Source organism: Lichenostomus cassidix, chromosome 6 (genome assembly GCF_008360975.1).
Source record: "Lichenostomus cassidix isolate B80296 chromosome 6, HeHo_3.0, whole genome shotgun sequence".
NCBI lineage: Eukaryota > Metazoa > Chordata > Aves > Passeriformes > Meliphagidae > Lichenostomus > Lichenostomus cassidix.
In genome coordinates this window covers 5,970,084-5,983,684 of record NC_139487.1, presented here as the reverse complement: position 1 = coordinate 5,983,684, position 13,601 = coordinate 5,970,084, and the positions used below count along the sequence as shown (strand labels likewise).

The 13,601-nt window shown below is 39.0% G+C and overlaps 1 long non-coding RNA gene across 2 annotated transcripts; it reads left to right on the top strand.

The window, feature by feature from the left end:
- Positions 1–1,862: 1,862 nt before the first annotated feature.
- LOC146435115 (uncharacterized) lies at positions 1,863–11,775 on the top strand. Of its 2 annotated transcripts, none has more exons than XR_014853146.1 (3): positions 1,863–2,727; positions 2,832–2,881; positions 11,670–11,775. It is a non-coding gene; the product is annotated as an uncharacterized LOC146435115 (long non-coding RNA). The 2 variants fall into 2 exon arrangements; XR_014853148.1 differs by lacking the exon at positions 11,670–11,775 and adding an exon at positions 4,057–4,628.
- The last annotated feature ends 1,826 nt before the right edge of the window (positions 11,776–13,601 follow it).

The following is a 13,601-nucleotide window of genomic DNA, read 5'->3' as shown; positions in this document are numbered from 1 at the left end:
CGGCTTCACCATGGGAACTGCCATTTCACCAGGAATGAATTTGACCCGCTGAGCAATAAAGCTGAGGCAAAACACTTACACTCCAGCCAGGATGGGGGAATTGCTTGTTTTTCTGTTGGCATGTTCTCCTCTGGCAATTTTTTTTTTACCAAGCAGAGTTCCATGTTCATTCAACCTTCCTCTAACTTCACCTTGAGAAAGAAACGAGGCTTTGAAAGTGTCATTTTCCCAGCAACAGCTGCTGCTTTTAGCATCCAACAGTCTTTAAATCCATAGAAAGCTAGTTTATATGGACAGGGAAGCATTAAATGCTAGGAAATGAGGGTCTTTAGGTAACTATTCCAGATCTGCTATATCTGCAGTTACAGCAATTGGTGGTGTAGGTGGTGTTCTTTTACTGGCTTTTAATGAGACACATTTATTACTGCCTTGCGATAAACCAAAGTAAAACCATAAAAGTGACTTTCATTGAACATTTGTTTGAGTTCTGCAGGGTCTTATAAAGCTTCATTTGTTCAAGACTTCAGTTTTTGTTTTACATGCCTGCCACCTTTTTGGTAACAGCTGTTATCTCCTTCCATAGCTGCATACAATAGGCTTCCCTTCCACGACACAAGAGGAACTTGTTTCTTGACTTGTGTGAGACAGGATCTGGGATTTGATCCTTCATAATCTGCTAAATCAGCAGAGTGTCCCAACCACTCCGCACAACCAGGCAGAAAGTGGGTTTGAAACTGCTCATGTTCATTTGTTAAAATTTCACAGCAGTTGCAAACAGTCACTGTGCAGGTTGGTAACAGAAGTGAAATTTTAGAACAGCAGCTAATCCAGCTGTCTTTGTTCAGAGGACTGAAGACCCATTGACTTGAGAGATCCTTGACAGAACCAAACCTTCAGCCACAGCATGGTGATAAAAATAAATATGCTTTTTTTAGGTCCGGCAGTGAATTTAAAGCTTATGCATTTTCTTCATCTACTGGGCTAGTTCACATTTCACTAAATACGAGTTCCAATATTGCAGCTAAACTCTCTGGAAATATTCTGAAAAAAAATGTTCTTAACAATTCACCTCCATAAGTTAATACCTATTAAAACGTAAAAATGAGTTAGATTTGGAATTTCCTGGATTCTTGTGTTTGTCATGCAAATTTTCAGTGCTGTTCTTTTTATGATAATATGAAATAAAGTAGTTTCTTATAGTAACATTGTAAATCATTTGCTTTCTATTACTCGCAGCTGGTTTTGTTACAGTAATGATTTTGTATGGGTGCACACTGCAGTGCATATTAAAGGCAATGAAACATTCTTTTTTCAGGACTCACATGCAATTGATGTTTGTGCAAATATAACCAGATAATGACAAAACAGTAATTTATTATAATATATTAACGAGGTTGTTTTTTTCTCTCTTCTCCCAAAATGCACCTTCTTCTAAGCTGCCCTTCCCCCCGCAGCAAATCCTTTTTTTTTCTTGTTTACAAAAACGACTCCCCACCCTTGCAGATGCAGATTAGAGTTTTTCAGCTCACTAGAGATCCAGAATCAAAATCGAAACCAGCTGGTGTTTTACGCGGATGTCTTACTTTAGCTTACTCAAAAGAACACAAGATGAACGGTTAGAATTAAATAAACCACAAATTATTTTGGGGACTGTCTGGTTTATATTAGAAGTAAACTTTTCACTGCTGGCTGTTGTTTCAAAATGATTGCCTCTATTTTTGATATTCATCCTTGGGATCTAACACAAACTATGTCTTACGAGTTTAATCCATTGTTAGGCCATGTTTAAATATCTTTTATTATTGTCATGTGCTATAAAATAGTTCTCACTGGAGATTGCTGGCTCAAAGCCAAAGGGTAATACAGCTTCAAGTGGCACAGCGCAGTGTTAAAAGAATTTTTTTCCTTTGGTGTTGGTGCTTACCGATTTCACACCTTGAAAAGAGCCTAACTACATCAAAATGTGATGTATCTCCTTTGAGTGCAGGGACTAGAAAAATATTATAGCACGAAACGAGAGCAAAGAAAACATTTCAACTGTATCAACAGTATATTCATTTTGGTGCCTGATTAGCAATTTGTGTAATTCCTTGCTGTGGAGCCTAGAAATTATATACATAGGTTTTTCAAGCTTCTGTTTTTGAAAGTAACTTTGTTTTTAACTTCCTGCAGCAGGACCACTTACAGGACTACAATGACCATTTAGCTCATAGTTAACATTAAATTAAGTCATTGGTATTTAAAAAGATTTTTTTTTCCTCCTCTGAAATGATAATTGAATGAAGGGTGTAATATCTCTAGTTCAGCCTCTGACAGCATTTTTTTTTCTCGTGGAGAGTCACAATCATGCAAACACTACTAATGAAGTGAATAAAGAATAATAATAAAGCTTAATAATGTGGACCTTCAATCCTGCAAGCATTTTGGCAAAAGCAGATTCCTTCCCTGATACATTTCAAAATATTTCCAGGTATGGACTAGGTTCCATTGGGATGACCATGGACTAGGACAAAAAAATTGCTAGCATTATTTCATCACTGTGGTCTGTACCAGCACCTTCATTCTAGGGTAATATGACATTTAGTTCTGTTGTTTCTATTATTCATGGAGAAAACATGCTCAGAAAGGAAGGAAAGAGATTGTTAGGAGCAGTTAACCTCTGCAGCTTCCAGGGAGAGCTCTAACATTCAATATATGCCAAACCCAGCCCATTAGGTTGAATAATGAGTGAGTATATCTGAAACTTTGTACCAGACAAGATGAAAACAGATTGGGCAGGCTATTGTACCACACTTTATTACCTAGTGAAATGTAATTTGATCCATTTGCAGGAGGAAGAACCAGAGATGCTTGTTTCAAAATTCAATTGTTCCAGAAAGATGTAAGTACCCCGGTGTTGTTATTTTTATATCGATTTTTATGAAACACGTGTAGTTACATTTTTACAAGGCAGGAGGTTCTCTTAACGATGGCAGCAGGACAGGCAGTGCAAATGTTAGGGGGCTGAGTACATTCCTCTGTCAGATGACAGAGGGCAAGAATATATCGTTTAACTTCAGCCTTACAGGAGTAAAACCAGAACCAGACATTCAACACCAGACTAGCTGCAGTCAGGTGGGTTCCTGGAGAGGTGACTTGCTGCTATCCCTTCATTCTCCCAGTCCCCAGGTGGGGATGTTTGGTAAAATGAACCTGGAGAAAAAAGCTTGGGCTAGATTTACCACATAGCATCTTTAGTGGTGGAATTTCAGCTTTATACATCAATTAGGCTGTTGGTTTCAAGGTGTGGCGTGCTCTGCTGTGATTTACGGATTTTTACATATTGATTTTATTTTTGAAAGTCAGAATTTTGAATTTTGATACTGCATGCCTGAATTTGAAATAAGAATGTTAGCAAAAGATAATGCTTGTGTCTTTAAAAGGAAAACAGGATTTCATTAGCAAAACTTCCTTTCCCTTTTTCTTCCCCCTAAAACCCTCTTGAGTTGAAATTAAGGAGAGAAAAAAAGAAGATACTGTTAGAGAAAGAAAAAAAAAAAACTCCCTGACCTTGGCTATTACATAAATCACAGTAGAAATGCTGAAATGCTGTTGAGCCAGGCACTATTGCATTTGGGGAAGTAGCCATTAAGTGAATATCAAATGAGATATATATATTTGGATATAAAACTGAGTTTGCTGCGTACCTTTAGGAAGAAAACCCCCCAAATGTCCCACTCCATTATTATTATGGAACTATTTAACATGAAGCAATAGACTATACATAAATTAACCCAGGAAGTCAGACAGGTACCCAGGTGTCTTAGGCTATTGCTTCATATTGAAGGTGTATGTGCAAATGCACCTTTACATTTTATGGAGATTCAGTCAAAGCTACTGGTGCTTTTCTTTTGTATTCCTCTTTCAACATCAGAAGACATTCTACTTTTTAGGGAGCCCCTTCTGATTGTGTGGAAAGTATCAGCAACTTCACGGATTGTAGTTGATTCATTCAATTTCTGTCCTGGTTTATTTTTCTTTATTTCAAAAACTTTTGTCTTCTTTTGTTCCATCCAGTTGTCACTCTCAGAGGTCACTGATACAATTTTAGTACTTGAAATGGTGCCTTCCAAGGCTTACAAGAATATTCAATCCTGGACATAACAGGGAGGGTCCTCAGCTGCAAAATTCAGGTTGGGATGGAGAGCCACAGACTAAAAGAGGAATATCCAGAGTAGGGCTTTGGTTCACACCCATTCCCAGTGCACAACATTTGTATGAAGGAAGATTCTTCAAAGCTCTTTGAAATGTGTCTGAATGCATGAAGAGATTCCAGTGGTTTAAATGTGTTTGAAAATCCCAGATGCAAAGCAATTGTGGTGCATTACACCTATCGCTTCCCCACTTTCTTGTTTCTTCAGTCTGCTTTAAACAAAGAAGCATCTGAAATCCATCCATTTTATTTCTTTATCCTCATTTGAACACTACTGTAGATGCCATTAAAATAGCCATACATTGGAAACCTATCAATAGGCAAGAAACATATCTGTATAATATGTTTAAAGATTTATCATGTTGCAATAGTAGATGGAAGCAGAAAAGCCTGAAAATCATTATTTAGAGGTTGTAGTTTTAATGAAGAATTTTACCTGTGGTGAAGTAGTTTTTTCTCTCATTTGCACAAATATGCCTGCTAAATACATAAATTAAATAAATTTTGTTTGAACCAGCATGTCTTCTGGGGTTTTTTGGTTACCTTTCTATTTAGAAGATATCGACTGTCTTTGTTCAAGAGTTGTTTTATCTGTCCTGTCCCCAAAAGAACTGATCTTCCCAGAGTATTTCTGTATATGGGCTCTTCATCACAGCTGCTGAAATCAGGCATAAAAATGCTGTTAACCTAAAAGGAATGGAAAGATCTAAGACTGCTAACTTCTGCTGTCCAAGGAGAGAAAAAAAAGGTATTAGAGGATGTCCTTTCCCTGTATTTCCTGAGTGGAAGTGGATGCAGAGACAATAGAGAGGTGATGTTACACCCTAGAGCCAGATGTGGGGATACTTACCAAGCTGAATTAATCCTTTGTTCACACAATCATCTCAGTTTGTTCTGCCCTGAGGAGAACAAAAAAACAAAAAAACAAAAAAAAACAAACAAAAACAAACCATGGGGATCTTTATTCGATAATCTGCCTTCTGCAGTGCTACAGAATTGTTAAGGCAAGTGAGGAATGGCAAATGAAAGCACAAGGAAACAGCAGCTATTTAGAGTTTACATAATATTTGGCTCTGAAGTAGCTTCACCCTGGGAAGCAATAACTGCTGGCCCTCTGGACAGAGCACAGCCAAAGGCTCCTGGAAACAGAGGCCATACCTGCAGATAGTATCTGAGTTTTATCTGAACAGCAGATAGCTTTACAACTCACCTGCAGCACTCATTGTTAAGGGTCAGATAAGCTCGTAGTTCATAGTGGGAAAAACCCCAAGCACCCTGCCCAGCCCAGCAGAAGATGAACACATCTGATAGACATATGGATGGGAGGGTGATCTGGAAGTGAGCTCTTCACAGCAAGGGGAGAAAAACAACTTCCAGATGAAATCACAGGTGTTCATCGAATTCTTTTTAAGAACACCCCCTAATCTAAAAAAAGCCCCAGAGAGAGATTCTTAGCCCTGTCAAAATAAGGAAAAGCATCTCGTGGTGTCATGACAGTAGAGCACGGAAGGGAAAGGAGCTGTGAAATGAGCAAGACTAATGGGTTAATTAACGATTATCCCTATCTGCAGTGGAGAGCTTCTCTCTTTACTGAGCCGTGCTGGAGATTACTTGAATGACAACAGGGCTTAATCTGGCACATCCTCCAAGACAGTGTTAGAGGCTGGCTGAAACACTGCCCTCCAGGCTCTGTTATGGCACAGTTATTTGGTGCCTGTTCTGGCTAGGGATAGATTTTCCCCTGACCACAAACTCTGCCTGGTCATACTGGCAACAGCCAGTCTGGGAATTTAGTTTACTGGGGGAGGACATCAAGGTGCCTTAGAGCAGAAAATTCCCCAGCTGGAGCAAATGGGACTGCTGAACCCCTGAGGTGGGGCAGAGCAGTGTTAGTGCTGAGAGGAGAGTGCAGCTCTGGGTTTGCTGCTTGAGCTGCTGTGGCACAGTCAGTGTGGTAGAACTTGAAGCTCAGACACCTCATTTTACAGCAGGTTTTGCTCTGCCATCTCTGAGGAGCAGATCAAGGCATGCTGACAGCAGTGAGCCATCTTCCTGCTTTCCTTTCAATTTAAATAGTTTCCTTGTGCAGTCGCCTCACCTGAATTTTATTTCTGAGGAGCTGCTGGTGGTTTTCAAGGTGATTTACCAATGGCCAGGTGATATGAGAGGAGATGGGGGTGTGAGCAGGCTGTGGTCACCCTAGGGTCCCTTTCTGAGCCCCAGTGACCTGATAGCTGGGTGTAATGGCTTTATCTGCTCTGCAGTTCCCTGTCCCATCAGGGAGCTCGTCCCCCTGCAAACGGCAGAGCTGCTCGCTGACCTTTGCTGCAGATCTTTGCAGTACATCAAGATTAATGGTGCGAGTTGGTAGTTTCAAGACCCAGCTCTCCAAATAAAAGATATTTTTTAATTACTGTCCAACCCTATTAGGCAGAGGATTGTGTAACATGTGTTTCCTTTTAGAGATGAACTGCCCCAATGGCAGTCGCAGAGCACTTTTGCATAACTCTTTCCCCCTCCCCCTGGCCCTATCTTTGTGCTGATGTGTTAACGTGCAGACATCCTGCTAATGGCTTGGATATGCTCAATCTTAAAAAGCAATTTTGAGGACGGGGTTGGCTCTCTGCTACATCCCTGGGGTGCTGTTTCCCGTGAGTGGGCAGCACTGCCAAGTCCTTTTGGGGTCTTAACTCCTTGCTGCCAGGTCTGATTTCCCTTCAAAGATAAATCTCTCTCCCTTTACCTCACCAAACACTAGCCCTGTTTTGACCCAAAGGCTTGGTTGATTTTCTGTTTGGATTCTCATCAGCTTTATCCATATTTTTATCTTTTGATGAAGGTTTAATCACTTAAAAGGTGTTCACAAGCATCTGCAGCAGCAGATTGGCATTTATGTTTTAGGGCTCTTTCCAGTATTACCTGAGGTCATAGTGTTAGGACAATGAAATCCATTTCTTTCCCACAGTGTGTTATTTCTTGAATTCAAGCAATAGTTTTCACATAGGCAGAAATATTTGAAAAGGTCTCTGCTGAGCAAAGCTTCATTCCCTGGCTTTTAGCCATTTGTTGAACTGGGATAAATCCTTCAGCCTTTACCTTTATGAGTGATTTGGAGCCCTTCAAGCAGATTTAGATTACCTGGATAATTACAAGTTTTTCAAATGTGAAATGGTTTAGGATCAGCCCCATCATTTTCAGTGCATAGGGTTTGCAGGGCAAAATCTTCAGTTGTATTTCAGAAATGATCTGGTCTTCTTCTACTTTCTTTGCTGTCCACCCCTGCTGCTGGTCAAACCAAAATGTTCCACTGTTCAAATACCTGGCAATGACTATTTAATTTGACAATTTGTAGATGGTATTCCTGTATTACCCTTTAGGACCTTAATAATAGCTTTTTCTTTAGTGAAGCATTAAAACATTAAAGGCCATAAATTCCACAGTCACCTGTATCCATTTATTGCTAATTTATTATGGAACATATCATAAAACTTTGCTTGACATATAGGCCTCTTCATAACAATAAATCTTTTTTCAACTGTTTAGATAACTTACGCTTAAGTTCAAGGAGAGACCTCTATGAACAAATATTTTAAACATCTATTTATTATGCAACACTAATACGTACAAACTATGTGGCAAATACTGAGAAATATTACTCTATAGTCAGATTTATCACTTCAAGCTTTTTGGGGATACATCTATTATAAAAATAAAATAAAAACTTTGTGTCAAGTATCTGCTTTATGAAAAGGTTTAAGGGCTCTAGCTGAATAGAGCTGTTATTGCAGTTAACATCAAATATATAAATGTTTCTCTTCAGATCAACTTTGTCATTTGTAACCTGCAGCTGCAGAAAGGATTGTGAGTGGGTTTCATAGAGGAGAGCAAAACCAAAAGTTATCAGGGTAATTCTGTATCTAAATAGTGATTGTAATATCATCATTGCTACAGAGCTTGACCTTGATCTCATGAAGCCATTTTTAAAATCCCAGTGGCTCTGCATCATATATATGTATATAGAAATAATTTAGGCAATTAACTTACTCTATCTCAAATAATTGCTTGGGGTTTGACATTGTTTATATTTGTTTCTTTTAAATTACCTGCTGTCGTTTCATATACAAAAAATAAAACATTTTCTTCCTTGTGGTGTATAAATGCAAGTTGCTTGGATAAATCAGACCAGCATTCTACAGAACACTGCTCTTTTTTTTTCCTTTAACATTTTTACCCTAGCTGAATAATTAGCATATGTATTTGCTAATAATACATATGTATTATTAGCATATGTAGTAAAGTAATTGGTTTTAGCAGCAATGCATGTGCATACACCCAGACAGCTTCTTTAGCAAGAAGTTGGTTTGTAAAAATATTGTTTGGATGCCTCATTAAAAGGCTCTGCTTTATTAGTCCTTTTCCTGAAAATCAGTTTGCTTGCACAGGGAAGGTCATTTTTATTTTTGAAACAAATTTCCCCTCTTAGTGCTCTCCCCATCAGTTCAGCTTGGTGTGTGTTTGCAAATGCTCTGTGGCCTCAGGATTTTCTTATAAATTGTTAAACTATATGACCAAAGTCACAGTGTGAGGCCAGAATAGTGCAGCAAGCACAACTCAATTGGTATATTAAAGTCCGAGAAAAGGGATGGAAATCTACAATCTTCACTAAACACTACTCTTGAAAGTGAGTTCATTTATGATAAACTAATTAAAACTGTACAGATTTTTTTTGCACTTGAGAAGACCCAAACCCAGCTTACTCTAACACAATCACAACATCATTAGCATCCAAATGAAAGCAAAGCAGCTGATTCATCCAAAATGTACACAAGTTATTCACCAGTTTTCTGCTTCCTTCATCACTGGATCCTTTTGAGAAGGTTTGTTTCTTGGGACAGGACAGAGAGGATTCATTCTCCATAACCATTATATCCAATATTGATTATATAACCAATATCCAATCACCAGCCAAGTAGGGAGGAGCATCAATTGCTGCTGCATTGGCCCTGTCTCAACCTCCCAACCACACCTGCTGATTTCTGCTTTCAGAACATTTCTACATTTCCCCCTTCTGAATTTTCTCCCTGCTCTCTCCTTAGTCTCTTATCCTTTTTGCCTATCCTTTCCCTCAGTGTCCTTCCACTGTGCCTTTGCTCCATATACAGCATATGGAGAGAGCTCTTACAGCAGATTCATGCTCTATCCTTAGTGCAAGAAAAGCAGTAGCTACTGATTTTGTTAAACTTTTTGTGCCCCAGACTCTTTTCCCGGGGTTTAAGTACATAAAAGTATTCGTTTTTTAGGACTTGCTGGGAAAATAACAAATTCATACAAAAACAGTGAACCGGTATAAAAACTTGGTCAAGAGAAGAATGCTAGCAATTTGTAAGCTGAGATCAATTAGCTTTTGATTAAATTAATTATAGCAGACATCATTTTAATGTTACTTGTGGACTCTGTGTGTCTTTGCAACAGGCTCCCAGCACATCTCTAAATTCTGCAGCCCCACAGTAAACAGCTTTTTCTATTACTTCCTGAAAGTTGACCCTGATGGATTCTAATTAATTACAGTGCTGATATCTCACAAAATAAGCAACTTTCCCAGTTATTTATGCTCTTAGATTTCACTCCACTACATAATACAATGTCTCTTTAAACGTTGTCAGGTGCTGTGAAAATTATCAGCCTCAAGCAGCAAAGCCTGGGGAACAAGACAAGGTTTAAAACTAATACTGGGAGTTTCAGCTACTGATACAATCTTACCACAATAAAAGAATTACCTTTAATAAATATATTCCAGGACAGTCTGTGATGGGACTCAAGGAGCCAATTAAGTGTTGTATTCAAATGTTTTGTTTTTCTCTGCAGAGAAACTCCTGGGCCAGGCTCCCTTCTGGCACAAGTCTGCTTAAGTCAACAAATGGAGTTACACCCGAGATGAATTTGCCATGCTATGTTTTTCTAAATAGATTAGGGGTCATTTGAAAAGCTGTAAATAAACCTTTCAAATTCTTTAAGGCAAAAAGAAACAAATCTCCAAGAGGAAGAGAAAGGAAAAAAATAGAAAAAAGGGGGAAAAAAGAGATTTATTCTGCTTTCCCAGAACTGCAAGTTTCCAGGTGTTCACCTTTTGATCTGGCTACAGGCAATGATTTTCTGAAGTGGTTTCTGATGGTGCCTGACATCATTTATGGCACTCCTGAACAATCTTGTAATGTGCTAAACTACACAAAATTAAGTGAGTTAGTGGCTAGCTAAGAGCAGCAAAAGGGCCATGGATATCACATGCACTTTGCTACTTGCAGCAACATGTGCAGCTTTGAAGCAGCATTATTTCTTTGATTTGATAATGAGAATAAAATAATTACTGTTCTTAATTCTTATTAGTACAGTGGGGTGACAGGCCCTTGGATTCTCCATGTTCAGTGCTGTACAAACACAGAGGAAAAAAACAAACATGTTTTCCCTAATAATTTACAGCCCAGCTTCAGGCAAAACACAGCAATGGAGGCAGCAAACCATAGGGAGGAGAAAGATGAGTGGTGTGAACTTACATTAAACCAGCACAGTCATGTGCATGGCTGGACAGCCTGTGATACTTCTGTTTGATTGAGTTTTATATTTATCTTATATATCTAGTCTGTAATTAAAAGGTAGAAGAATCCTTGCCATGAGCTAAAGGTACAGCAGAACTGGACTCAGCTGCACCACTGAGCCAGTGGGAATTTTGCCATTTATTTTCATGAGTGAGAACACAAATGATGCTGTTGAGTTCCAGGCAAGCAGGACAGCAGTTACCTCTGCAGGACTTGGGAATGAAATCATTCAAAATGGCTCAAGAGTCAAAACTGGCACAGCCAGATCACCTCTGGCAAGTCAAAGCCATGCACTCAGCTTCACCTTTTTTCCACACAAGCTGCAGTTTATTCCTTTTTCTCCAACAAAATGCTGTCAGAGAAGAGATTTTCTGTTGTGCCCAAGGAGGGAAATTTGGCAGTGGGTTTAACCTCTGCATCTCAAGGTTTTGTTAATTGTTTTAGCTCTGCTGGGCTCACCTTAGCGAGCTCTGTAGAGAAGAGAGTTGAACACCTGAGTGATGATGTGTGGTGGGAGCAGAAGGTGGATCAGATCTGGAAAACCTGAGGATATGATCTATAACTTCTTTTAGCTGGAATTTGCTCAGAGCTAAATGCCTCTTGTGCACATTTGTTGTTATCCAGGCAAAGGGTGGTAAAGAAATGTGATTATCTTCTTGTCTCCCAGTGTGGTTGTCAACACATGGGATGTGTTTTTGCTGAATGCTTCTGTGAGACCCAGAAATCTGTGCAGAAGTGAAACTGAAATGCTGCCGTTTTGCCTTTTAGAAGTATTTAATCTGTAAATAACTAATTAGCACTCTTGCAGAATTTGTCATTTCCAATGTTGATTCTAAGGGTTGAATTGTTAATGACATTTTAAATTCTTATTTTATGCCACAAAGACTGTGAACGTTTCGCCAAATTAATGGAATTTGCATTGACAATGAAATCTCTTCTCCCACTGAAGAAAATCTAAGAAGAGAAATATATCTTTGAGATCCTGCCGTGATTTTGGTAAGTCTTTTCCAAGTGCTTATTCTGCAAATCACTAGATTAATACCATTTAGAAAGATCAGGCAAATGAAGCTGCAATTAAGAGAATTAGTTAAATCCATTATAGGCTGCTGGCCTTGCTCTCCAACTCAGGAAGGATTAAGCACCACACCCAAAGTCTGTTTGATCCTATCTTCAGGGCACTATTTATTAATTACACTTAATTATTCATGGCAAACCCCAAAATGAAGCAGTTGAACATTAATCCAGCTGTTACCTTTCCCTCAATTCAGGGGCTCCTTTGGGATGCTTTTCTCCTCGTCTTGACTTTTCCACCCTTAATTTCACAGAGTGTTTCTCCAAGAGCCCCTTGCTGCAGGAGCAGGCTCATTTCTATAAGGTGATGGTCAGTTATCAGTGAAAAATCCAAAAGCACATAGTCAGGATTAATGGAAACAGAATATTTATGGTGTCTGGTGGGTTCTGTGAGCTGTGCCACTCCTGGTGTTTGCAGAGAGGTGGTTAATCCTGATGAGAGGACTCCCAGCAGCCAAGCTGGCTAACACAGCCCTTCAGAAACACAACTCAAATGTCAGCTCTCTAGGATTCATTGCTGACCCACATTTCTATTTCAGACTACTGAAATTTCTATTTCAGCAACTCTTCCATGAGTCCTCTCTCCTGTATTCCAGTGACTGGCTATTTAGCCTGAGCATGGCCAGCCCATGACTGAAATCCTGTCTTTTATTTGCAGCAGGGCTGTGAAATCACTGACACTTCCCAGAAGGAAAGCTGGAGTGCCCCAAAGGTGATCTCTGCTCTCCTTTTTCTCCACGAGGTTTGTGTTACTCAGGGGCAAAGCAAAGCACAGGGCAGGTGGCCAAAGGCAGCCTGGCCCTTCAGGAGACAGAACACCCCAGTGCAACCCTTCATTAATTACCAATATTATATTTACTGGGGTTATAGAGTAACTAGAGTTAAACTCTATAACTGGAGAAATATATTATGTAGATCATATGTTATTACTGAATTATGGCTTAGGTGCTGTTCAGTGCTTTAAGGATAAGGAGGTCATTTAATGGCTTTAATCACACAGGTATTTTAGCTTGTCAAGAACAAGGGCAGCTTTGTGGTTGCTGTTTTGCAGTGAGAGTTCTTCTGTATGACAAACTGAACTGAGATGATCAAAACATTATACAGAGAAAGTGTAAACAAAACAAAAAAAAATCAGCAAACAATGACTTTAAATTTCAAATGTCGTGGTCTGAGGGCAAAACAATGAAGGAAAACACAATACACTTATCTGCTTCCTGTTTCCACTCCATGATCAAAGCTCTTAACTTCAGTTTGTTCAATTCTTAATGATTTTCAGGCACTTTTTTTCCTTCAGAGTACCAACAGACAAGGAATAGAAAGTGAAATGTGGGCCCTTCCCATGTTCTTGCACACCAAAGCTCCTTTTTTGAAATCCAGCTCTTCTGCAATCAGATTAAAAGCTGATTTAAAAACAAGAATTAAAATGTACCTTCACCTAAAACCATAATAATCTCTACTCCTGCCTCTGGATTTGCTGATGTACCATGGCTTTTAAGTATTTACCTTCTAGATACGAAGCTCCTTAGGGCTGTGTAATGCCTTATTATTATTACCAGTCCCTCAAGTCATAATGAACTCAGGATTACAGCATATTCTATATTTAAGTTTCCAGGACCAATAATTATTATATGTTCTTTGTTCTGAAATTAAAAATAAAAAAGAAGTAATTTAATTAGTTTTTTTCTGCTCGCTACACAACAAGAATTGATTGGCAAGATCATCCCTGCAAATGCTTGGGAAAACCC